This window comes from Physeter macrocephalus, chromosome 5, assembly GCF_002837175.3.
Source record: "Physeter macrocephalus isolate SW-GA chromosome 5, ASM283717v5, whole genome shotgun sequence".
NCBI classification, from domain to species: Eukaryota; Metazoa; Chordata; class Mammalia; order Artiodactyla; family Physeteridae; genus Physeter; species Physeter macrocephalus.
The window spans coordinates 85,471,709-85,496,370 of NC_041218.1; the positions used below are offsets into that span (position 1 = coordinate 85,471,709).

A 24,662-nucleotide genomic window follows, 5' to 3' on the forward strand; every position below is an offset into this window, starting at 1 on the left:
AGGACACAGGGCTTTCCTGTTGAGAGTGAATACGCTGAGATCCTCATTGTTTTCCCAACCTGTGTATAGGGGCAAGGCTTGGGGCACCATCCTCCATGTAGTCCAAAGACTAAAAACATTTTCTGGACATGATCCAAGACTGCTGTAGGCCTGTTTTTCCTCTCATTTTCTACAACTCCTCAGGGAAAACTGGATAATCACAGTAGGTTGAAGAAATGAAGACTACAGTGAGTAATATTTGGAGGTGAAATAAGCCCATAAAAACATGGAAACCATACCATTTCATGCAACTCAAAATTAAAAACCACTAAATATTTCCCATGTTGTAAATAAGTCTGTCCCAAAATATTATTTTTTATTTTTATTTATTTATTTTTTTGTGTGGTATGCGGGCCTCCCTCTGCTGTGGCCTCTCCCGTCGCGGAGCACAGGCTCCGGACGCGCAGGCCCAGCGGCCATGGCTCACGGGCCCAGCCGCTCCGCGGCATGTGGGATCCTCCCGGACCGGGGCGCGAACCCGGTTCCCCTGCATCGGCAGGCGGACGCGCAACCACAGCGCCACCAGGGAAGGCCCTCCAAAATATTATTTTTATAGTAAGTTTCAGTATAGACTTCTCTCCTCCACAAGATTCTCAGTTTTCATTTTTCCTTCTTTTCTTCGTTGGTTTACCTTGCATTTAACTGTCCTAGTTGATTTTTGTTTGGCATCTCATTTTTATCTTTCTAATAGTTTTTCAAAATTAAATGTGGTTTTAGGTATGTAAATTTGAAATTGCATCCAAATTAACTTACTGCAATTATACTTACAAAATCACAGCTATTCCTAAATGAGCAGAAACCATGAATTCATTTGTTCCTTCACTTTTTTTTAACATCTTTATTGAGTATAATTGCTTTACAATGGTGTGTTAGTTTCTGCTTTATAACAAAGTGAATCAGTTATACATATACATATGTCCCCATATCTCTTCCCTCTTGCGTCTCCCTCCCTCCCACCCTCCCTATCCCACCCCTCTAGGTGGTCACAAAGCACCAAGCTGATCTCCTTGTGCTATGTGGCTGCTTCCCACTAGCTGTCTATTTTACGTCCATGCCACTCTCTCACTTTGTCACAGCTTATCCTTCCCCCCCCCCATATCCTCAAGTCCATTCTCTAGTAGGTCTGTGTCTTTATTCCTGTCTTACCCCTAGGTTCTTCATGACCTTTTTTTCTTTCTTTCTTTCTTAGATTCCATATATATGTGTGAGCATACGGTATTTGTTTTTCTCTTTCTGACTTACTTCACTCTGTATGACAGACTCTAGGTCCATCCACCTCACTGCAAATAACTCAATTTCGTTTCTTTTTATGGCTGAGTAATATTCCATTGCAACCACTGCGCCACCAGGGAAGCCCCATGACTCTTTTTGAATTATGGTTTTCTCAGGGTTTATGCCCAGTAGTGGGATTGCTGGGTCGTATGGTAGTTCTATTTGTAGTTTTTTAAGGAACCTCCATACTGTTCTCCATAGTGGCTGTATCAATTTACATTCCCACCAGCAGTGCAAGAGTGTTCCCTTTTCTCCACACCCTCTCCAGCATTTATTGTTTCTAGATTTTTTGATGATGGCCATTCTGACCGGTGTGAGATGATTCCTTCACTCCTTTTATTGATACACTCACATTATCCACTTAATGGGTATTTCTGTTTTGAAAGACTTCTACCTCCTGATGGCAGTTCAATACACAATCACAGGTTTCCAAATATTACCAAAAAATATTTTAGTTACAACTGAACCTTATTCCGCCACTTATTCTTTTAAGCTCATATTTATTTACCATGCTGTGTAGTAGAAAATATTTAAATTCTTCAAGCTATGAAACTAAAAAAAATAAAGATTAAAGTAAATTCGTACTGTTTACTAAACTTTCTCTGGCTTATTTGCCATGTCATTTAGGTTAGGGAAAAAATACTGTGGTGATTTTCCTTTTTAAGTCTTTTGGTGCCAATTAATTACAGGCAAAACCTTTTCTTCCTATGATAAAACATTCTACCATTGAAGATGTCACCCTTTCAGGCAATCTTCCTCCAATCTTAGGTGAATAAAATAAAAATTGAAAATAGACACTATCTGTTGTTTGACAAATTCCAATATGCATATGTTAAGACATGTTTTAGGAGATTGGCTTCAATTTTTTAAAGATGAAACGTAATGAATAAATATAGCTAAATTCACCCATTTTGACTGAATAAATCATAATCTCGATGGGACATTTCTACAAGCTTAAGAATTTCCCAGAGGAAAGGAAGATAGTAATGTTTCTTCAAGAACTTATCCTCAGATCCTTAGTACATCCTGTGTAGTGAGAAGCAAGTAGTGGTCTAGAAGCCACAAGCAGCTGACTTTGCTTTCAGAGATGCCCCTTAATATTGAGTACAGAAGGAAAGATTCAAAAGCTACCTTCATATTTTGATTTATAAAACATGTATTAACATGGTACTAACGTGATATTGCCTCTAAAGATGTCAGTGTTCTATTTAATATTTTCCTTTATTTAACTATATCCCTATTTATTTGTTATAAGTTAAAGCATTATCAAAAGTTTAGTGTTATAAGAACATATGTCTCCTCAGGACTCACAAAATCTAGGCTCCTTTGTTCAATATGGGTGGAAGTTGATCTTCCCACGATCATCTTTCCCCATTCACATACTCTATGTGTAAGAATGTGTAAGAATAACGGAACATGTACTCATGCTGCCAGGAACCATCTCAAAACTTGAAGGAAGGCCAACCAGGGTTAAAGCCAACACCCAAATAAAGGGAAGAGCCAAGAAAAATCAGAAGAGACAGCACTTAGATCCAACTGTGCCTTAAGAGTGCTAACTCTGAAGTTTTCCGTTTAGTGGGCCCCTCATATCCCTGTATCAATTCAGCAAGTTTGAGTTGAAAGTACTCAAACTGATACCCTGAGATTCTATGTAAAATATGGACTGTAGATCACATGCATTTTAAACTAAACATATAACCAAGTTTCTCACTCAGTAAGTGTGGTCAAGAAATATGATTTAATCAGTAGGTCCCTAAAAAAAAGTAAAGAAAGAAAAAAAAAAAACCCTGCAACATGGTTTTCTATAATATATGCAACAGAGGTTTCAATATTAAGCACATACAAAATACCACGTGAATATATTTTATTCATCTCTATATCTCCAGAGTACTTTAGTGTCCTACTTGTACAAAGTATCGTAAAAAAGCTCAATTCATTATTTATTTGCTCACTAATGAGTTGCAAGGGAGTTAGGTCCCAATGAAACTCCTTATAAATGTATTCCCTGGGAACTGTGTTCGGTAATATGCCAGATTCTACAATAGTGCCTGACACATAATAAGTGCTCAAATATTCATTGAATAGATGCTGAAAAACCTATACTACAAGTGTCCCAACATACGTTAAAGAGACATGGGTATGTTAAATACTTTGGTAGAAGAGTATATTTACTTTTCCAGGTTATCCAACATCAAATTTAAAAGGGCTGGTTATTTTCCAGATGTGCATCTTTTACATTTAGTAGACACCAGGCATTTAATGGAATAAAGAACAGATGTAGTCTACTTTAAGCAAGAATCTGAATGTGTTAAACAGTCTGACTCTTCCACGTTGGAAAATATTCTTCAGAAGGGCTTACTTCTTTTGTTCCACAGGTATTTATTAAGTAACTGCAATACAAGGACAAATGACATGTGACTACACAATAAGTTTTTTCCCAAACATTTTAAATGATCAAATGTGCCAATTGTGCTTATGTCTCCAGTTGCCAGGAATAGACATATTGATTAAATTGAAGATTTTGTAAATTTGTGACAGTACTTCAATCACACACCAAAAACCTCGATTAAATATAAAATGTAGATCATTCCTTGTACTGCGTTATTTTTGCCTAGTCCAAGTCTCCTTACTATTTTACTCTACTATCTAATTTTACATGCCAATCTCCTATCTCTTTATAGACTAACACGTGTGATCCCTTGCTGATAGTTTGATTTCTTTGGGTTGTTTACTGGATTTGTACCGGATTGCTCACTTATTTTGTTAAAAAACAGCAGGGCTTTATCTGACAACAAAATGCACCTCTGTTGAGGGTGCCAATGTAGCCTAGTCACTGGAGCCTTAAATAAGGACCCCTGGGAACTGGCTTTTCTGTTCTGATGGCAGTTAATTCAAGGAAAACAATTCAAGTTTTGTCCTCATACTTGTTTCCATCTGTGAAATGAGATATATCATCAGTAACATGGGCACCGCCCAGATGAACTGACATACTAGAGGACTGAAAAATTTGATCAATTGCAGAATTCTGTAGAAATCAAGAATAATGAAAAATCGAAAATATCACCGAATGCATCCTTGTCACATGAAAGCCTGAGTCACACTGGTTCTTTTATTCTCAAGAGAACCTGTAATATGATAACCTCTTAAATATCAAAACAAAATGCATAAATGCCAAAAACCATGGGAAAATGACAGTAACTAGAACTTTGGAGCAGTCTAGTCTCAGGAGAGGCTGCCGGCTCTACCTGTGCTTTCGGCTGTGATAAACATGAGAGTTGGAATCAATAAGGAGATAAGATAAATACAGTGCCTACATATGAAGAGGTACAGAGAAGATTGCAGTCTATATTTAGCATGAGTATGTAAAAAACTAATAAACAGAAGGTATTATTAAAAGGTAAAAACATGCCTTAAATTAGAAGGGGCAAAATAGTTGAAAATGTACCGCAAGGAGCAAATACTCAGACTGAAGTTGAGAGTACATTCCCTAATATCTTTTCCATTATTGCAAAAATGTGCTTTTCTAATACATTAATTTTCTAATACATTTGTGTATACAAATTACATGATATATTACTTAAGACTTAAGATTTTAAAGAGAAATAATATGGTAAATAATATATATATATATATATTTATTTATTTTTATTATTATTTTTTTTTTTTGTGGTACGCGGGCCTCTCACTGCCATGGCCTCTCCCGTTTTGGAGCACAGGCTCCAGACACACAGGCTCAGCGGCCATGGCTCACGGGCCCAGCCGCTCCGCGGCATGTGGGATCTTCCCGGACCGGGGCACGAACCCGTGTCCCCTGCATCGGCAGGCGGACTCGCAACCACTGCGCAACCAGGGAAGCCCCAATAAATAATATTTTTAATATATTATATTTATATGTGAAAAAGGGGTTAGTAATGTAAAATAAAAATATCATTAAAATGTATTACATGTATGGTTAAATTTATGGATTTGTAGAGATTAATAGAAGTCAAATTTATAGAGCCTTTTTTATTAACACATAGATTATATACTGTAGTAGTCTAACTTTCCCATGCTTCTAATTTAGTGCAAAACTTACACGTATATAAGGAAGTTTAGGCGATGGGATAATAACCAGCTGACATAACAAATTTGAAATAACTAAAATTACATAGTGAATTTAAGCTAAATTTTCATGTATTTGCTATCTATTATAAACTATAAATTATTCTTTTCAAAATTTGGTAAGTTGTAGTATTATTTAGTTTGACTGTGTGAATAATAAATACTTATGTGATAGAAGAGCTGATCTGCATAGTCTAACTAGCAAAATATGGAGATTTGGCAAAATGCCAACTAAGTTACTTTTGCATTCACTTATAAATTGCGTTGCCATCACAAGAACATAGTCACTGAGTTTCTAAGCAACCTAAGACTCCACAGACTTCAGATACATAGGAGCTCACTGATCTTTCATCATCCTTAAGGGAAAAACATGAGAACCTGTGGTACCAAACTCAGTGGAAGATTCCCTGATTACCAAGTAGAGCAGTGACCCCTATATAACATACCCTATATTGATAGATTTAATTTATTAAATAATGATATTTATGCTGGGGAATTAATTGATCACTCAAAGTGCTAAGTGGATGATATTCGGTACAGAAAATGGTCAATGTGCAGTATGTGATGGGCAGACAAGTATTTGTTGAATGAATAAACAAGATGCAACACATAATCCAACTCTCCAAAGTCATTTACATAATGTTGACATTCACAAAGTCCTTGACTTTTCATATAAAAATATATCTGTTTGTGAATGGATAAAGAAGATGTGGCACATATATACAATGGAATATTACTCAGCCATAAAAAGAAACGAAATTGAGTTATGTGTAGTGAGGTGGATGGACCTAGAGTCTGTCATACAGAGTGAAGTAAGTCAGAAGGAGAAAAACAAATACCTAACACATATATATGGAATCTAAAAAAAAAAAAAAAAAGGTTCTGAAGACCCTAGGGGCAGGATAGCAATAAAGACGCAGACGTAGAGAATGGACTTGAGGACACGGGGAGGGGGAAGGGTAAGCTGGGACAAAGTGAGAGAGTGGCATGGACATATATACACTACCAAAGGTAAAATAGATAGCTAGTGGGAAGCAGCTGCTTAGCACAGGGAGATCAGCTCGGTGCCTTGTGACCACCTAGAGGGGTGGGATAAGGAGGGTGGGAGGGAGGGAGACGCAAGAGGGAAGAGATATGGGGACATATGTATATGTATAACTGATTCACTTTGTTATTAAGCAAAAACTAACACACCACTGTAAAGCAATTATACTCCTATAAAGATGTTAAAAATAAAAATATATCTGTTTAGTAGCATTACTATACAGCATGTCATTTCAAGTTTTTTGTGTTCTAATTATTTACATTTAGGTAACATACATAATTTTAAGTCAGTTAATTGTTTTGTGATCTTGGATCGAAATATTTAATTATGGGTTGTCTGGAATGCTTAAATAACAATATTAACTACCAAAATGTCAAACAGAATTGTATAGGTCTGAGGTGCAAGCAAGGTTATGAATTATCCCTTGAATGAGCTTGTATTGACATTTCCTGTCCCTGTCTATGTTACACAATTTCTTTAGTTTGCTATCTTCACACAATACCCACTGAGGCAAACCATTGCCTCCAATTTTAATTCACAGTTTACAACTATTTAAGATAATCACAGTGAAATAAAGTTAAGGTATACAAATGTTGTTTGTTCCTACAGAACACTGTAGCATCATACGGGTTGAAATAAAATGTCATTAATAGTAATGGTTATATGAGACCAATAAAACGATTATGTCTGGAATCTCAATTTTTACCTAATTCTTACACCTGGTTTTTATGCCTCCCATTATCATTCTATGTAGCTAGTTCTTGCCATGAAAATCCTCATAGGAATGATTTGCAAATGGAAAATTGGCTTTAATTTAATGGCTAATTTTTTGATGTTACTTCCTATATCCTGTTAGCTGTTGCATCAAAGATTCAGTAGCCCAAGTCAGGTATACAAGATGATGACTAAGTTCCCCTAACCTGAGGGTAAAATAAAATTGTGAAGTCACCTCTCTAGCTAGTCACAGTGACCACTTGCTGACTAGATCCATTCCAGGAATGCTCCAGTAGAAACTGCCTGTGACCTCTACTGGTTACTGTTGACTATAAGAGATGGGGGAGGATAGATTCTTCTTTCTCCTTGACTGGGAAGACAACCACTCTGCCTTACAATCTTAATATAAGAGACTCCAAAACATATATAATAATATTCATTCTAAGTGCCTCTTCGGATAAAAGTGGCCATCTACCATTTAACAGTCTTCCTGGGCATATATTTTCTTAAGAATGAAAGGTAGCTGCACATGAATTTGCCCTTTTAATATGGTGCTCTATTAAGATATTCCATCATTGCATGTATACAAGCATAGGTAAGTTGGAGGGTTTGGACAATTTCAAATATTTTTGAATGTCCTCTTATCACTTAGTATTGTAGTTATTACTGACAAGATCATAGTAAAATTACAACACCTGACCAACTCCTTCCATTTTCTTTTAGACACAGTTTCTTATCTAAAAGCTTGGGACAGGGTGCCTGAATGTCTATACCATCTCATATATTCTATTCCTTAAGAGAAGAGAAAATGCACGTATAGCTTAAACTAGACAAGAACAAAGCAAAACTCAGAGCAAAGTAAGAGATTTTAGTATTGCAGGCACTGGTCTTGAGTCCTACACTGTTAGGCTAGATAACTTCACAGTGATTATATAGGTGTAATTACCAGTTAGAAGACCGAGGAAAAAGTGCAAGGCCACCAATGTCAACGCGCTTTCAAAATGCTGGTTGGAGGATACGGAATTAACACTGATGACTCTGGTTGTGTTTGCCTCAAGTGCTGGGTCAGGTCACCACTGTACATCAATCAGCCCCACCTCCAAGTACCCAAGAATGGCTGTGGAACTTTGATTGACCCTCCAGTGAGGCAATGGGATTCCTAAACCAAAGTAAACCCTGCAGCCTATATTTGCCAAGCTCTCCAGCTTGAAAATGAGCTGCTCTCCCCGCTGGTTCTTTCCTTAAAAAAAGAAACAATTACTCTGCGACACTTAAAAGAACACAGAAGCAACTCCTTCTCCAGGGATATCCCTACTTATTTTCTCATAGCAATTCCCTTGACTCTTTTCATCCTTCGTCTTCGTTTAGGACATTACAGTCTTCCTAGGAACCACGTAACAACATGCACACTGATCTTTAGGATAAGAAACAAAGCATCAGGGAATATTCTAGTTTGTGGAAGGCTGGAGATGCTAGCAACATTGGGCAGGGTCTTGCAAAACGAACAAGTTCAGGTTTATGATCGTTATGACATTCTTTCGCCATGTAAGATTAGCAATATTTGGTGAGTATGCTATTATATATGCAACTCATAAGAATAAAGAAACTAAGACAAAAATAAAGATATTCTAAAAGCAAATCAAGCCATTACAGTATATGCTACATTAGACAAAAAATGTATGATTTTCCCCATATCTCTTAAGGCAATAATTCTGTAAAGGTTAAAGTTGATGACATGCATCCTCATACACACACACACACACACACACACACACACACACACACACACACTCAATGAATATTCATGATGTGGCCACTGTATGCCTAGAATCCTGGCACAAAGAAGAAGAAAGCATGATCCCTACAGTGAGGTTTTCTGTAATGAACTTCAAATATTCACATATAAAATGCGGTGAGGGAGTACTGAATACTTTTAATCTACCATCTCGAAATGGGCAGCTAACCTACTTGTGAATATTCATTCTAGAACTGTTTACTTAGTGTGTAATCAAAATCTGTAATTTAGTTATCTTTATCTCCTAAAATCTGGAAATTTTCATAATAAATGTAACAATGAGGTTTTTACTGCTGGAATTAATGGTCTCAAAGATTTACGAATTGGCTAGAAATATTACTGGCCTAAGTCTCTCCCCTTACATTATAGCTATAAAAACCCGCTAAGCCCAGTTCAGAAATGGCCCATTGTCCAGCTCTTGATTTCAGGGCATTCCTGGTTGCCTGACTGGGACTGGATGGTTAGCTGAATTCTGTAGTTCGTATGTTAAGTCTGTGCCTCTGAGGAATCTTCCATGCCAGAACTACTGGGATACTTAAAAGGACAGAGTGGGGACTTCACAGAGCACATGAAACAGGTTGGGTTCCTGCTGGCTACTTAACTCCTTCCATCAGAAACCAATTCTGAGAAGGTTTCTCTGTAGCTGTCTTTCGAAGAGACCTATAGCTCACCCTACTGTTGTTTATTGGAAGCTACCGATATTTACCAAGATAACCCAATAACAGTGTGTGCCCAAATTGGCTTGGATAGTTTAGCAACGCTTACCTTCAAGGAGGTCCTATTTTAGAGGTGTAGCTCAGACACAGAGGACGATTCTACATAAAGATTCTAGTGTAAACCACCACAAGTCTCCAGGCTCACAGGACATTCACATTTACTCAGATATAAATAGCTGTGACTGTCAGTTCAAAGACCTTTTACGCACTTCCATGTATGACACATTTTTTCTCTCTCTCGTTTGTGACCTTTGCATTACAAAATGTGAAGGAATTTTAAGAATCATCTAGTTTTGATCATTTAGCAGATGAAATTTCAGAGGTCTGGGGAAATGCTCGTTTTACACTGCCCTAGTGGCAGTTAAAAAACAAAACCTCTCAGCTAGAATATTGCTCTCTTTTTCTCCTTTTCACATATCTTGTCCCAGGATCTGGCCTGATATTTGCTAATGTATTACTTTAGATTTTTGTGTATGTCATTGTACTCTGTTCTTCTTCAGCAGTGCTAGTCAGTTTAATATTAATTTCCTGGATAACTGCAATAATTTACACCTCTTCGATTCCCATACACTGTACCCTGTTACTGGAGTGAAGTTAGTTTTTTTTTAATTATTCTGGTTCCAATGCTCTTTTGACTTTTAAAATTTTACTTTGTTTTAAATATGTTTTCTAAATTATTTAAATTAAATTATTAAATATAAAAGTAGAATACTATTTCTTCTCCCTTATAAGGACAACTTGAAAAGTTCTAAGAAAGGATAAGGGGGAGGACAAATATTTGTTAACATACTATCATGCTAAATGCTTCCATGTCATTATTTAAGTCTACAAAAAATTCTATAATTAGGTACTGTTAACCACATTTTTACAGAGGGCATAACTGACAGAAAATTAGGAAAATTAGATAAATGCTAAGATTTCCAGGATTTGTATGAAACAGGTCACCTTGGGTTTATGCATCCAGGTGACAAGTAATATCAAACATTAGTCGGAAGACATAAGGATGCATGATCATGTAAGGCATTTACTTGCCCATATCTAAATCCTTACCTTGTGTCAATATAAATCTCCCAGCAAATGCATTCTGCTATGCTACTTTGATGTTTCAGAATTATTTTCATTATTTTCATATACAGATTATAGTTAAAATAACTCATTTGTTCACAAAATTACTTAACTTAATAAACTAGTCCTGGGCTTCCCTGGTGGCGCAGTGGTTGAGAGTCCGCCTGCCGATGCAGGGGACGCAGGTTCGTGCCCCAGTCCGGGAAGATCCCACATGCCGTGGAGCGGCTAGGCCCGTGAGCCATGGCCGCTGAGCCTGTGCGTATTGGCTAACACAGAGAACACACTGGCTAACATAAAGGCAGAGAATATTTCTCCATCTTTTGAAGGATACAGCAGTTTCTACCAGAAGCCAGTGACTTCAAGGAAGAAAATATGAAAAGTTGCTGTGGCAACATCAAAATATATAAGATTAGAGGAAATTCAATGCAAATAAATTGAGTGTCTGCTATGTCCAGGCACTGTTAGGGAAAAAAATGTAGTTTCACCTTAGAATTTAAAAGAAATTTGCATTAAACTACCAAAAGTTATAATCTTTTATTGCATAAAAACAGTACAAGTAAGAACTAAAAATTCTGCTTCAAAGCACAAAAATTTTACTTCATACTGAAAAAAGAAGAAAATCATACTGGGTGCATTTTACAAGTATCTTTGTTATGTTACTATCTGGTACCTTTATAGAGAAAGAAAGGCTCATTTAAATTTAGAAAATGAAAGCAAATATGTTGACTGTTATAAAAAAAAACCTACCAGTTTAATTTGAAAATGATGGAGATTAAAAGTAAAGGTGTATACATAACTTTGGAAGCACTTCAATGATTTTTAAATTGAAAACTAGTCAGACTAAATGTATCAAAGGTAAGTGTTATAGATAGTTACAGATTTCTTTGCTGTATTAAGTAATGTAAATTTTAAAAAAGATCTTAGTATGTCTCTATGTCTCTTATTATAGATAAAACTTATCACCTTACTATGAATGTTAGGGATTAGAGAAAGCAAACATTCATACTCAGGGCTAAGGAAATAAGAAACCTGAGGTTTTATAAATACAAATTCACAATAAGATAGAAAGTTAATAATGCATTCTTATTTAAAAAAAATAATAAACCTGGGGGAAATTTATTTCCATTTGAAAGCACAGAGGAAAAATATTTTTAAATAGAAATTTCTTGCTTCTTCTATTTTTCACCATAAAACTTTCTGAAAATATGTAGAGCCTAGATTGTAGCACTATGTCATGGAAGTTGGCTTTTTAGAAATACTGCTTTGCCTCTAATCTCCTTTATTCCCCTCACTTTAAAAGTGTTTTCACAATCTCAGATCACTCATTTTAAAACCTGCTCTACAGGTACCACCCAATTATAATGCTTTCTGATTATATTCACTTCCAAGGTCTACTAACCTTACCAGACTCAGAGGCAACGTGAGGACAGCACACTCTCTCCATGTGTAACCCTCCCTCTGGCCTCTGTTGAGCAGTTTGTCCTGGAGTCTCTCCCTCTTCTCTATTGCTCAACTGGATTAAGTAAGAAGCAGCAGAGTCTTGCTCTCGCCTATCTAATAGGTAACTCCCAGAGCCCCTGGGGGCAGGGGCTGGACTCTTCTTGCCTTGAAATTCACTGAGCTTCAATGTCTAAACTCACAAATCAATGTTCACGTACATGGGCAACCTCGTAGAATGAGACAACAGTTCAAATAATTATTTAAGTCTAACTGCAAATACCACCTGAATGGTATCTTGTGCCCTTTCCTCCTTTAGGCTAAGTGTAACCAAAGCTATTTCTGGCGAGTACTTTTATAAGTCATTGAACTTATCTTCAGAATCTGTCTGGAGGGCAGTTGACACACTTGTGTGTTGGCTGACTTTTAAAATAACCACATCACCATTTTTATTCCTTGGAATATCACTTGGCATTTAATGTGTGAAATGATAATCTTATTAGAAGCTCATTTTTTGAAAAACCCAAATTATGTCATGTTATACAAATGGCTGACACTGAGGGTGCTTACTATAGGCCAGACACCATTCTAAGGACTCTGTGTGGATTATCTAAATTAATCTTCATAAAAATGACTTGAAATAAGAATTACTGTTTTGCTAATATTACAACTGGCAAAAATACTAAAGCACTGAGAGGCAAAAGGACTGAGAGGTTAAGTAAACTGCTCAAGGTCAAAGAGTGCCGAGCTACTATGGTTGTATCAATTAGGATGCTTTTGTCTGCAAGTAACATAATACCCCAATAAAAGTAGATCAGAATATAGTGGGAACTAATCTACTTGTCAAATGATAAATATTAAGACATAATTATCAGCTTCCAAAATGCTAGCTTTTCTCCAAAGCAGCCATTTCACAATACTGGGCTGTCATACCATCTTGATAATTACAATTATTTGCTCAAATTGCACGTACATGTGTATATATATGCAATCAACGCTAAACAAAGGCCATAGAAATGCCACCACCTCTCCTGTCACCTATAAGGGTATATTTCTTTAAAGGGAGAAAAAATTACATGTTAAGTTTTCAAAATCAAATCAAAGTTCAAAATAAAAATCAAGTCCAAGTTGCCATCACTCCCGGGAAACAGAATTGTCTATCCTGACAAAGGGAATGTGAAATATAAAATTAACTAATCTAAAACAAAGAAAAGCTATCATGGTTACCTGGAAGGGTTTTCCATTTGTTTTGGCCAGAAAGAAACTTTGGGGATGGTTGTATATTACTGAAATGGAAATGAGTGTTACAGTCATAGACTCAGGTGTGCAAAAATGAAATTTCATTTTACCTCAAGCCTCCATTCTGCCTGATCCAGCATAATTAATTTAGTCACTTTTAAGAAACTTTTCGCTTTTGATATTTCTCAGTCATTCCAAGTTTAAAACTGTGTTACATTTTTCTCAATAGGTGCTATTTTCAGAGGAGGAGATGAGAACACAGAGCATGCCCTCTCTAACTTTGTGGCTATAACTTTCCCTCATCCTGGCCTTGAGCACTTTGCAGGTGATGGCTCTCTTTTTCTCAGCTGACTTGCACAAACTTCAAGGGCCTTAAGCTCAGTGTTGGGGTCCCAGGGGCTCCATAACACATAGCTGCCTTCACACCACACACAGCCCAGGATACTCCACTGCTCTGGTGCCATGAATGATGCAGTATTTTGTGAGGCTTTTTCCTCTCTGAGCGACACTTCCACCTAGATCCTCACACTTGAGGGGTGAAAGGGGAGAAAGAACTTGCCTTCAAGGAGTGAGTGTGCAGCAGGGCAGATCACAGCAGCTCTCTGGGATTTATTCACATCTAGGCTCCCACGTTCTCACTTCTATCCAGGCTTATGGCCCTTTTATCTTTTTTAGGACAGTGTTGGAAAATAACGGTTTCAAGTTGACCATAACTATTTTCCAAGTCTTTATTAAAACCGAATAGTAACATAATGTCAGTTCCTTGTCTCCACTAAAAGTCCTCCCTCAATTTGCTGCCTCATATCTTGCAGTTAGAAAAGAGAATGAAGTGGGAGGAACAAAACCATATGGATTAATACCTCACAATATCATTTTATCGTAGTATAAAAACTATAAATTCTGGGAAACAAACACATGATAGAAGTTTAGCTAAGAAAGAGATCAATGGGAACTAAATTCCTAAGAATATGGTCACAGAACTCTTAGATCCTTAATCTTCCCTAGGAGATGAGTTAAATGTGAAAAAGTAGAAGGAAGTGGGAGTCTCAGCAAATAAAATTAGATAATCACATAAAGCGTTTAGAAATGTAACTGGGATGGTTGAAAAAATGCATGTGCACAAGCTAAGCCTGGTGTGCCATGAAGGTTCATATCTACAAGTAGAGGGAAGTATATTAGACCAGGTTATAGGAGACTTAAGTATCTGAACAAAATCTGACAGAAAAGATTGAAGAAGGGAATGAGAAGATGATTTTAAGGTTTAAACGTGGCTGATTGAATACATTTTCACTTGCACCTGAATTCTCATTAAAATGCAATTAATAGAATTTACAAAAATATGAACACACATGTTCAGCTCAAAGATTTAGATGAGAGAAGACAGGAAACCAGTCAACATAGAGAAAGCCATAATGGACTAACAGTAATTGCTCAGCCTAACGTGTCATATTCTAAACATCTAGACCTAGAGCAGAAGCCAAAAGAATCTACTATATAATCCCAGATAGGACCATGGGTGCATGGGAAGCAGAGTCTAACTTGGTTGAATATCTTTAGAAGTCCTAAACCCTAGATCTTCTCCCCATATACTCTGCACAGCCTTCTCACTCTCCTTCCTCACCTGTCAGAAGTTGGGGTGTTGCTTTAAAGACTTGGAGTAAGAGATCTCTGGACCTAAGACCAGGAGGCCCAGCTAAGGGTATGAGAGAGATCCATGTTAAAATAAGTTTAAGTGAAAGTCCGCATGCTGATTCCTCTTCCACTGCCACTTCCAGAACTCTACCAAGCAAAAGATGACAGGATTCAAAAGTAGTGTTGGGCTTCCCTGGTGGTGCAGTGGTTGCGAGTCCGCCTGCCGATGCAGGGGACACGGGTTCGTGCCCCGGTCCGGGAGGATCCCACATGCCGCGGAGCGGCTGGGCCCGTGAGCCAGCGTCCGGAGCCTGTGCTCCGCAACGGGAGAGGCCACAACGGTGAGAGGCCCGCGTACCGCAAAAAAAAAAAAAAAAAAAAAGTAGCGTTGATACTACTTTTTAGTGGAAGTGGGGAGTTCAGGGAGCATAACGAAATAGTCAGGCCCTTATCTGATCACTCCAGAGCAGTACTGCTCCGCGGAAGTGTCATACGAGCCTCATGCTAAATATCCTTTTGAAATGTCCAGTAGCCACATTGAAAGTATAAGTAAATAGGTAATATTAATTTTAATATTATGTATTACTTAGTCCAGTATCATAACTACTATCATTTTAATCAATATAAATTATTAATGACTTTTTTTTCCAGCACAAAGTATTGAAGTTTGGTTTTTACTTTACTCTTGGAGGACACCTCCATGGGGATTAAATACATTTCAAGTTCTCAATAGCCACCAGTGGCTAGTGGCTACCGTACTGGACAATGCAGCTCTGGAATGAAATCTGTATTCATCTGGCCACAATCTTAAATATAAAGGGACAATCACCAGACATTTGAGGAATACTTCGTACTTGCATGAAAAAAGTTAAAAACAAATAAGCAAACAATAAGGATGAATACAAGAAAAGGGAATAAAAAACACTAAATATTTTTGTGATTAATATCTTCAGACAGCAAAGAGATGATATTACATCATGAAATCACGAAATCCTGAAACCCAGAGAAATAAAAGGCAGCAATCTGGAAAATTCAAACCATGACTGTAGAAATAACACAGTCAAAAGAGCAAGCAGTTGGAATATTTGAGTACAGAGGAGCCTCTGAAGCAGCGTTAGAGTAGCCATAGAATAGATCCAACCTCCACATAACAGGGTTTCCTGAGAAAACGAGATAAAACCAGACAGAAAGTAGGGAAATACGACACAGTGCATGAATATTTTCTAGAATCAAAGGACATAAGTCTCCAGAGTGCAGGAAGCCACCCAACTACAGCACAGTGGATAAAAAGGGCCACAGGACATGGTCTACCTGCCTGTCTTCACGTCACAAGTACCAAGAATAAACAGAAGATCTTAAAAGCCTCCGGTGGGTTTGGGAGTAGTGTCACATATAAATCAGAAAGACAACAGACAGCAGCACTGGGAGTTTAGAAGTCAAATGAGCAATCTCTTCAGAAATCTTCAAAACTGATTTCCAACTGTTATTCTATGTGCAAACACATTTTCAAGAATGAGGATATAGACATTTTAATATATACAAGGTCCTAAATTTTAGCCCAAGAAATCCCAGAATATAAACTTTACCGAAACAAGGACGTAAACCAAGAAATCAGAAGACAGGGGATTAAGGAAATAGCTAATCTGACAAATGAGGGGCAGAGAGAATTTCCAGGAAGAGCTGAAAGGAAGTTTCAGGGTAAGAAATACGTTACAGGTCGAGGGGAAAAAAAAACCAAACAGTTAGTATTGGACCAGGAGGACAGAGGATTTAAGGATGCAATTATCACCAGGAAAACAAATTGTACCAGAAAGAAAGCACTCATTGTTTATTTCTTGGCTCTGCTGCTCAGAAAATTCATAATAATGATTTAAACTGTCAATAATATTAAAAAATAACTACACTGATTGGGTGGAAGATGAGACGCATGTATATGGATGTGGTGGGTGGAGTGGTATTGTGTGTGATAACTATAAAAGTTAGGTCCATCTCCTCCACAGGAGGAAATTGTGTAAAACAAAACAATTTGTTTTTTTTAAATCAAGGAGTAACACTTTAAGTATGTTATCTAGAAACAGTTCAGTGTCCTCCTTGAAAAAAAACATGGGGAATGGGAGACGGTGGGAAAAATAGGGCAATTGTCTTTTTATTTTTCTTCAAGCTTTGAAATACTATTTGACTGTTTGTTTTTTTTAATAACAAACATTCATTTGACAACCACATACATTTTTAAACAAGATTATATTTGAACTGAGCCATGCTTACCAATCCTTTACTTTTTTTCCTATCTTGTGACTCTTACCTTCACTCTCTTGGCCTTGCTGTGGCTTCTTCATTTTCCTAAGAATTTCCCTGAAAATCTATGTTCTCAGGATACAGCTTTATTCCCCCTGGAAACCTATGTTCTCAGGATACAGCTTTATTTTCTACTTTACTGAAAAGTTTGAGGCCATCAACTGTGTATCTCTTAACATCTCTTTAAAATACAGTACCTCCTTCACCCAGAAACTATAATCCCTCACCTGGAATCCTGAGCTCTTGTGAAGGTATTTTTGTGCATGGATAGTTCTTTAAATTCATGTTTCTGGTAGGGGATGGGTGTCGAAATTCCTGTAACGGCCATTTTGCTTACATCATTTCTGTTTAGTCTAAAAATGTATTGAAGTCTTCACAAACAGTTGCTATATAATTCTATAATCAGAAAGTCAATACCAAAGATGCAATTCTTTCTTTGGAATTTGGCCAAGATATTATAGCCAGTTGCTTACTAGCTCCCAGTCACCTGCCCTGTAAACCTAGAACACTTTCTCCTATTGAAATTATGTTCATTTGTCAATAATTTTTTTTAAAAAAAGTACTTGGGAAACTTTAGTGTAATAGTATATACACAAAAGGAAGGAAACGGAAATATAGATTCACATAATAAATGATCAAATAAACCTAGCATTGGAAGATTCTTTATAGATCATCTGGTACAACTGCTTCCTTTTAGCTAAGAAGCTGAGGTAAGATGTTAGAAATTACTTTTTCAGTGTCACAGATAGTAAGAGAACAGAGACCAAGTTAATGTCTCCCAATTCTGAAAGCTGAAAGGGGTATTAAAAGTAATTTAAATGATTTATTTTTCTGATGAGGAAACAAGAGTGTTCCCAATTGTTCATATATAGCTTGATTTAAAATCTTAACCATAAGATAATTTTGTAGCCATTTTAAGATGGGAAATCTGAGATACTGAGAGGTTATAAAATTGATTCAAGGTCACAAAACTAATATGTGGTAGTTAACGCTTGAACTCAAGTCTATCCAATGCCGTGTAACCTCTAGTTTTTACATTTGGGAACTACTATCAGGAAAAACCACTGAAGCTTCCTCACTAAGCCTTCACGGGAGAAATTATAAAAAGTAGAAGTAAACACAATTCCAAGCTTTGGGTTAAAAGAAAGGAAAGGTGTTCAGGAACTAATTTATTCACCTGAACACTTACTGACCATCAACTATATGTAGACTTTGAACTTGGCACTGGGACACTAAGATGAATAACATAGGGTCTTTAATAGATTGTGGTTTTGTTGAGAGAAGTTAGACTATAAAATAATGGAAGGGCTTCAGTGACAAAAGACATTTTCTAATCACACAGGAGGGAGAAAGGTCAGTACAAGCAGAAAGAACAGCATGCGTAAATTCAGAGGCAGGAGGGAATGACATATTTGGAAGATCATCAACCTTGATTTTTAGGGCAATAGCAAAAAGTGAGACAAATGGGTGAAGACCAGCTGTTGAAGCTCCTTGTATAATATTCGAAGGAGCTTGAACTTTATTCTGGAAGCAGAACAGAATCGTTAAGTAATTGTAATTAGGGAAAGGGACAGGATAAGTGTTTTCACTTTTAAAGGGTCAAATTAAAAGCAGTAAATTGGGAAGAGAATCTACAGAGAAGACGAATACAATAATACTGGGAAGACATATAGCTCTGAACTAAGACTTGTGTTCAGTCTAATGAAGAGAAGGCGTCCACCTTCAGACAGAGTTTGGATTTGTGGGAAAATGGGTGCAGTTTATGGCGGCAGCCGTTGGAAAGAGGGCTGTAAAAATAAAAAGCAAGCCCTTACAGCCATCATCATGAGTGGGAGAAATACGCTTCCTAAGGTTTTTTTTGCTTTTTTTTTTTTTTTTTTGATGGCACTCTGGAGCATAACAGCAGGGGTATAAAGAGGAGAAGTAATGAAAACTGGCCAAAAACTGAAGTAACAGTCCTGGTACAAGCAGAGACAATACACTAAAGATCAAAGGAACTGAGGGACTTAGCACTTCTTTGATACTGGCTCTGGTTGAAGTGACAAACGTAGTATCTGCTCTACAAACAGCAGACCAGACGACAAGAGCAAGCCCAGACTTCAGTTGCTATTAAGAAGTATTTAATCTCCTAATTTCTCAATTTCCACACTTCACATTCCAGGCTAAGGTTTGTGGAATTAGGGCCATGTTCGACATCTTTCCCCCGAGCTGGGGGAAAATATGTAGGGGCTGAGGGTGAGGAACAAAGGTCAGGAGATGTAGAGCTCTGATGCAAACGGCCACGGAACAGTAAGCAGGAGACATCGATCATTTGATTTACTTAGTCTAGAGTCAATAACTGGCCCTTGTCAGGAAGAAGCAATGGATAAAATGATTATATGAAACTACTTTTTCTTGAACATATTTATAATTTATCTTGTTCGGCCAGTAGGTGTGTAAAATGTAAATGCATTATGACAGTTCAAAAAGGATAGGATAAGAGAGAAAGAGAATCTAAGCCTAAAGACAGTCAGAAAGAAAGGAGACTCTCCAAGAAATCATCTGGGTGGTTTTCGCAGTTGAAAACAATTGTCACTGTTTGCCTCCAAGCCTGATATGCTCTGAGAAGCACGGATTATATGTTAGCAAAAAAGAGAGAGCTGACATTTTATTCTGGCTTAAGTCATACGATAACTATTTTGAGAATATCTGTGATGTGTAAAGAATTTGCAGAAGCACACCATGTGCAGGAATATTTCAGGTAAGAAAACTGACTCGAATCCTTTTATTTTCATTTCAAATAGGTACCTACTGCTAAAATGGGTACACAAAATACTCCTTTTGACAAAAAGCAGTAATAAATGTTCATCTGCAGCAAACTTCCAGATAGTAATATTAAAGAATATACATATCCAAAAGCACATTATACAAATTTGACCGCACAAAAAATCGACTCCAAGAATAATAAATTCCCAAGTAACCAATGGATATTTATTGGTATTATTCCCCTTTTATTACTGTTAACAAAGAATTAAATCAGTTATCAGGATTCAGACGTCATTTAATTATTGAACCATTCAGATTTAAGGATCCAAAGTGCTGCCATTGGTTGTAGGAGGCTTGAATAAACCCACCTCTAGGCCCATGACAGGCATCTGTAATCTTTAAAATGATTTAAACCTTGTTGTTTAATCAAAAGTTAAAATGTTTAACTGGAACTTTAACTTCTCAATTTCAGTTTCCCATTCAGTAAATTATTATTTCTGGCTCACGTAAAATGTTTTACTCAAAAACAGGAAAGATGAAATAGGATCATACAAAAGGGTAAACCGTAAGGAGAAAGTGAAAAATGAGCATCTTTCTTTGTTTAGATCATATCTTCAAGGGTAACTAAAGGGCCAAGTCCATGAAATTCAATCAAGACACCTTCTCCTTATTAAAAAGATAATATGATAAATAAAGCAGAGCTGGAAAATAAATAGCTATTTCTTCTGTACGGCCTTAATTCTATTTTAAAACCAATCAAAAAACTCAAAGATGAAGAAACTTAATTTTACTCATGGGACTGTAACCTTGAATTGATTATATAGCTCATGTTTAAAGAGCATATATGTGTAAGTCAAAGAAAGTGTTATATTTAACAATATTCTAAATACCTTAACTATTACATTATGGAAAGATGTTTTCTCATGCATGACTAAGCCTAGTTTATACAGACTCATCTCACCTCCTCCTCTCCCCAGAGCCCCACAGCATTGCCTCTACAGACCTATGACAAGCTACAAAGCAAATTATCAGCACAGGGCATTTGTCCATGGTTCTACCTATTTTAAATCCACACGTTACTTAAATATTGAATATCAGTCGTGAACTTGAATCACTTACAAGATGTTCTTTTCTTTAAGCAAAACTTATGGTAATGATAGTCTATTATGTAAGAGAAAAAGTAAGATTATCCTCTTTATTTTAGGAGGCATCTAGAATGTCTAAGTCGAAAGTTTTTTAACCACATTTACATTAGTTTAGCTTAGATGTATATTTCCGGAGATATGTTGATTTATGATCATTCCCAACTCCAAGATTCTACAGTCTCTGATTATTAAGCTCTTTCTCTCTGTAGTAAGTGGAAAGACCCTCTAATTTCTTCACGAGTAACTTTTGCTAAATAAAATCAAGATTTTATTCCATCTATTTCCTATCTGCCAATGGTATATATTTTCATTTATATAACAAATCAGTGTTTGTGGTATGAGTACAAAAAATTAATCAATTCCCTAAGCAATTTGTATACTTTTATTATACCCAGATTAATCGTCTCTTGTGGTTCTTATTGGTCATCATCGTATTGCTAGCATAAGGGAATGAAATTTTGTATTAAAATACCCCATGTGTTGAGCATACCGTAGCACTTAGGGAGGAAATTACAAAGAAACGGTATGAAAATCTTATTGCCAAAGTAGTGGAAAGTGGATTTCATGGAAGTAGGTTTAATTACTGAAGTAGCAAAAAATTTTATCATGAGATAGAGAAAACAGCCCCTGACATCCAGGACCTGGCCCGGTGCTATCTGTTAGGTCTTGTTGTTTCTGGACACTGGCCTGGCACTCACAGCCTGGCCTTGGTATCCTCTTGTTGAGCGTAAACAATTTCACAGAACATTGACGCTAGACGAGGGCACTCTACGATCATGAAGAATCAAGACAAAAACAAGACACTCTGTAATTGTGTCTGAATACAGACCAATCATGAACACTGTCTAAGCCACAGACACCATATGTCCCCCTTTCCTTGCTAAAATGGGTCACCGCTGCTTCATTACCCAGCCAGTCTCCTCTTTCCTCTTCCTAGATAAGACTTATTAAGGCACCAAATTGTAAAAATTATCCTGCTTCCTAACGACATTCAATTCAGAGCAATGCTCTACTTCCTTAAACCCTCCCCCCAAATCACTCAACCGAAGTTCAAATTCTATAAGACATCCTTTCTAACGCCTCAGACCAAGTCACCATTGGTTCCATATGGTATACACTTCTCCCTCCTTGCAATAAGTAATGAATTCAACTTTTTCAACTCCAGGCATCTTTCTGGCAGTCCCTGGTTGAAGGGCATGTACAGTAATAAGGCAGCTAAAAATCTGACATATTTGGTAGCATAATTGCCTAGAATTTTGGAAGAGAGTAAATAGAACTTCAAAGAAGGAAAATTAGAAGATGACATAGTGATGAGGAACAGGAGAGATTATTATGGGGTTTGCAAAATGACACTGGACAAAGATTTTGAGGTAAAAGTAGCTGTTTCAGGTACGGAGTAAAAGATCCTGCTGAGATGGGGACCACAGGCCAGGGCACAGGGAGGGGCAGATCATCAGCCGAAGGACCATGAAACATCAAAGAGCTTTATAACCCTGTTTCAAAAGTATCAATAGCTAGAAGAGTATTTTAAGTCTGAATCACCAAGTCCCAGCCACTATGCTGAAGATATTATACTATTCTTATATCTGTAAAAGAGCAGAAAAGAATAGCATAGTATCACTAGGGGACTAGGGACCCTCCCGGGAAAGGGCTATCAAGATAATAGTAGGTGAATTTTAAATGACTTAGAAGGGATTAAGACAAAGTCAGTATTTAGAAGGGATTAAAATTTTACGTCATCAGTGAGCTGGGGAGAACAGGGTACAAATGTAGATTAGGAAAACAATAAGAGTAATGACGACAATGATGATGAAGATAATTATAACAACAATGAGTTTCTTAAAAGCAGGCACTGTGAGTACTGAGTTAAGCACTGCTGGGCTTCATCCCACAGGCCTGCAAGCCCTGTGCTTACCCAGCCTCAAGACTGAAGAAACAGCCTGGAGTCAGTGACAGAGACATCAGTGGTTCAATGGATGAGGGACCTTACATGTCTGAAGCAAGGTCCTGGAGTGACAGTTCAGCAGACAGTGAGCAGGACAGGGCAGCAGTCTTTGCTGGGTGCGGGGGTGGGGCGGAGAGGGAGGTTACCAGTTGACATCAGGTTGGGTCATTGGTTACCACGGAAACCAGCAGGGGAGCACATCCTTCACTTCCACCTTTGATAAGCTATCTTGGTGGAGATGTTCTGATCCACAGATTAGAACAATCACTAGCTGGGGCCTGGGACAAGTTTGTAGGCATTTATTGATTAGACTCAATGATTAACAGGGAAGGTCAGTATGTGAGTAGGATGTAGGTGGGAAGAGACTGGTTGAGCAGTGGATGGACAGAGAGCAAGAGAAGGGCCATCTTGTGTGGCCTGATCATGCAGCATTCTTGGTTATTCTCATGCACACCAATTTTTTGAGATCTACTGTGCTAAAATCTAATCTGATTTAAACAACTGTTAAAACTGAGCTGAGTGCCATGAGATAATGCTTCTTACTCTCTAGTTTCCAGCACTCACTTGCTAGTCCTTATTTTCCAAGAGAAGGAAGAATTTAAAACCAGACCAGACTCTAAACTTGGCTTACCCATCATAGTACATGTCCTTCCCTAATCTTCTCTTGCCCTCAACCTCTTGCCTACATGGCAAGCACCTGCCAGGCAGTCACGCCTGCAACCTGAACGAACTTCTGATCTGGCTCCCTTCACAGCCAGATCACAACCCAGAAAATAAGCAAATTCTGTCTGCAGTCTTTTTACAATGATCTTTACTGGTTCTCATACTGGATCATTTCCCCTATCAAACTCTTTCGCATTTTTGAAAATTTCAGATTACTTTTGAAGCTACTTTCCTAGAACCGTTTGAATCATTAACTTTGCTTTTCATTTATTTATGCTTTTATTCCTCCAATGACACTCACACATGTTTCATTAACCTGTTGCCCTTGCAAAAGTAAAATAAAATAAATTCCTTAAGCATTCTTAGCCTGGACTTTTAATTGGGATAAAATGAGAGAACCAACAAAACAAAAACCTGATATATTTTCCTGCAAGTAGCTCACAGCATGCCTAGGAAGACGGATTTGTAAACAGACAATTATAATACATTGTGACACCTACACCCAGGTTCAGAGAAGAATGGTGGGTCAGGGAAGGATGTGAAAGGACAGCAAAGGGATCAAAGGCATACCCCCAAACTACAGATGCATAAGAAAATGTAAAACTACGGAAATATAAATAGTTTGGTATGGCTTTGGTTCAATGTACGAGTTTTAGAAAAGACAAGAAAGGACATTGGAGAGGTGGGCACAAATGACATCATGAAACCCTCACATAATGCATAATATACCACTGAGGGTTGTGCTTGAACACGTAGGAATTCATTCTCTCAGGAATTTCTCTTGAAAGCAATATAGAATCACTTAGGCATT

At 37.4% G+C, this 24,662-nt stretch overlaps 1 protein-coding gene across 1 annotated transcript in view; it reads right to left on the reverse strand.

Annotated features, from left to right (window-relative positions):
• The window catches only part of LOC102973323 (platelet glycoprotein 4), a 73,443-nt gene that overhangs the window by 41,401 nt on the left and 7,380 nt on the right, over positions 1–24,662 (reverse strand). The gene's annotated exons all lie outside the window — the stretch shown is intronic.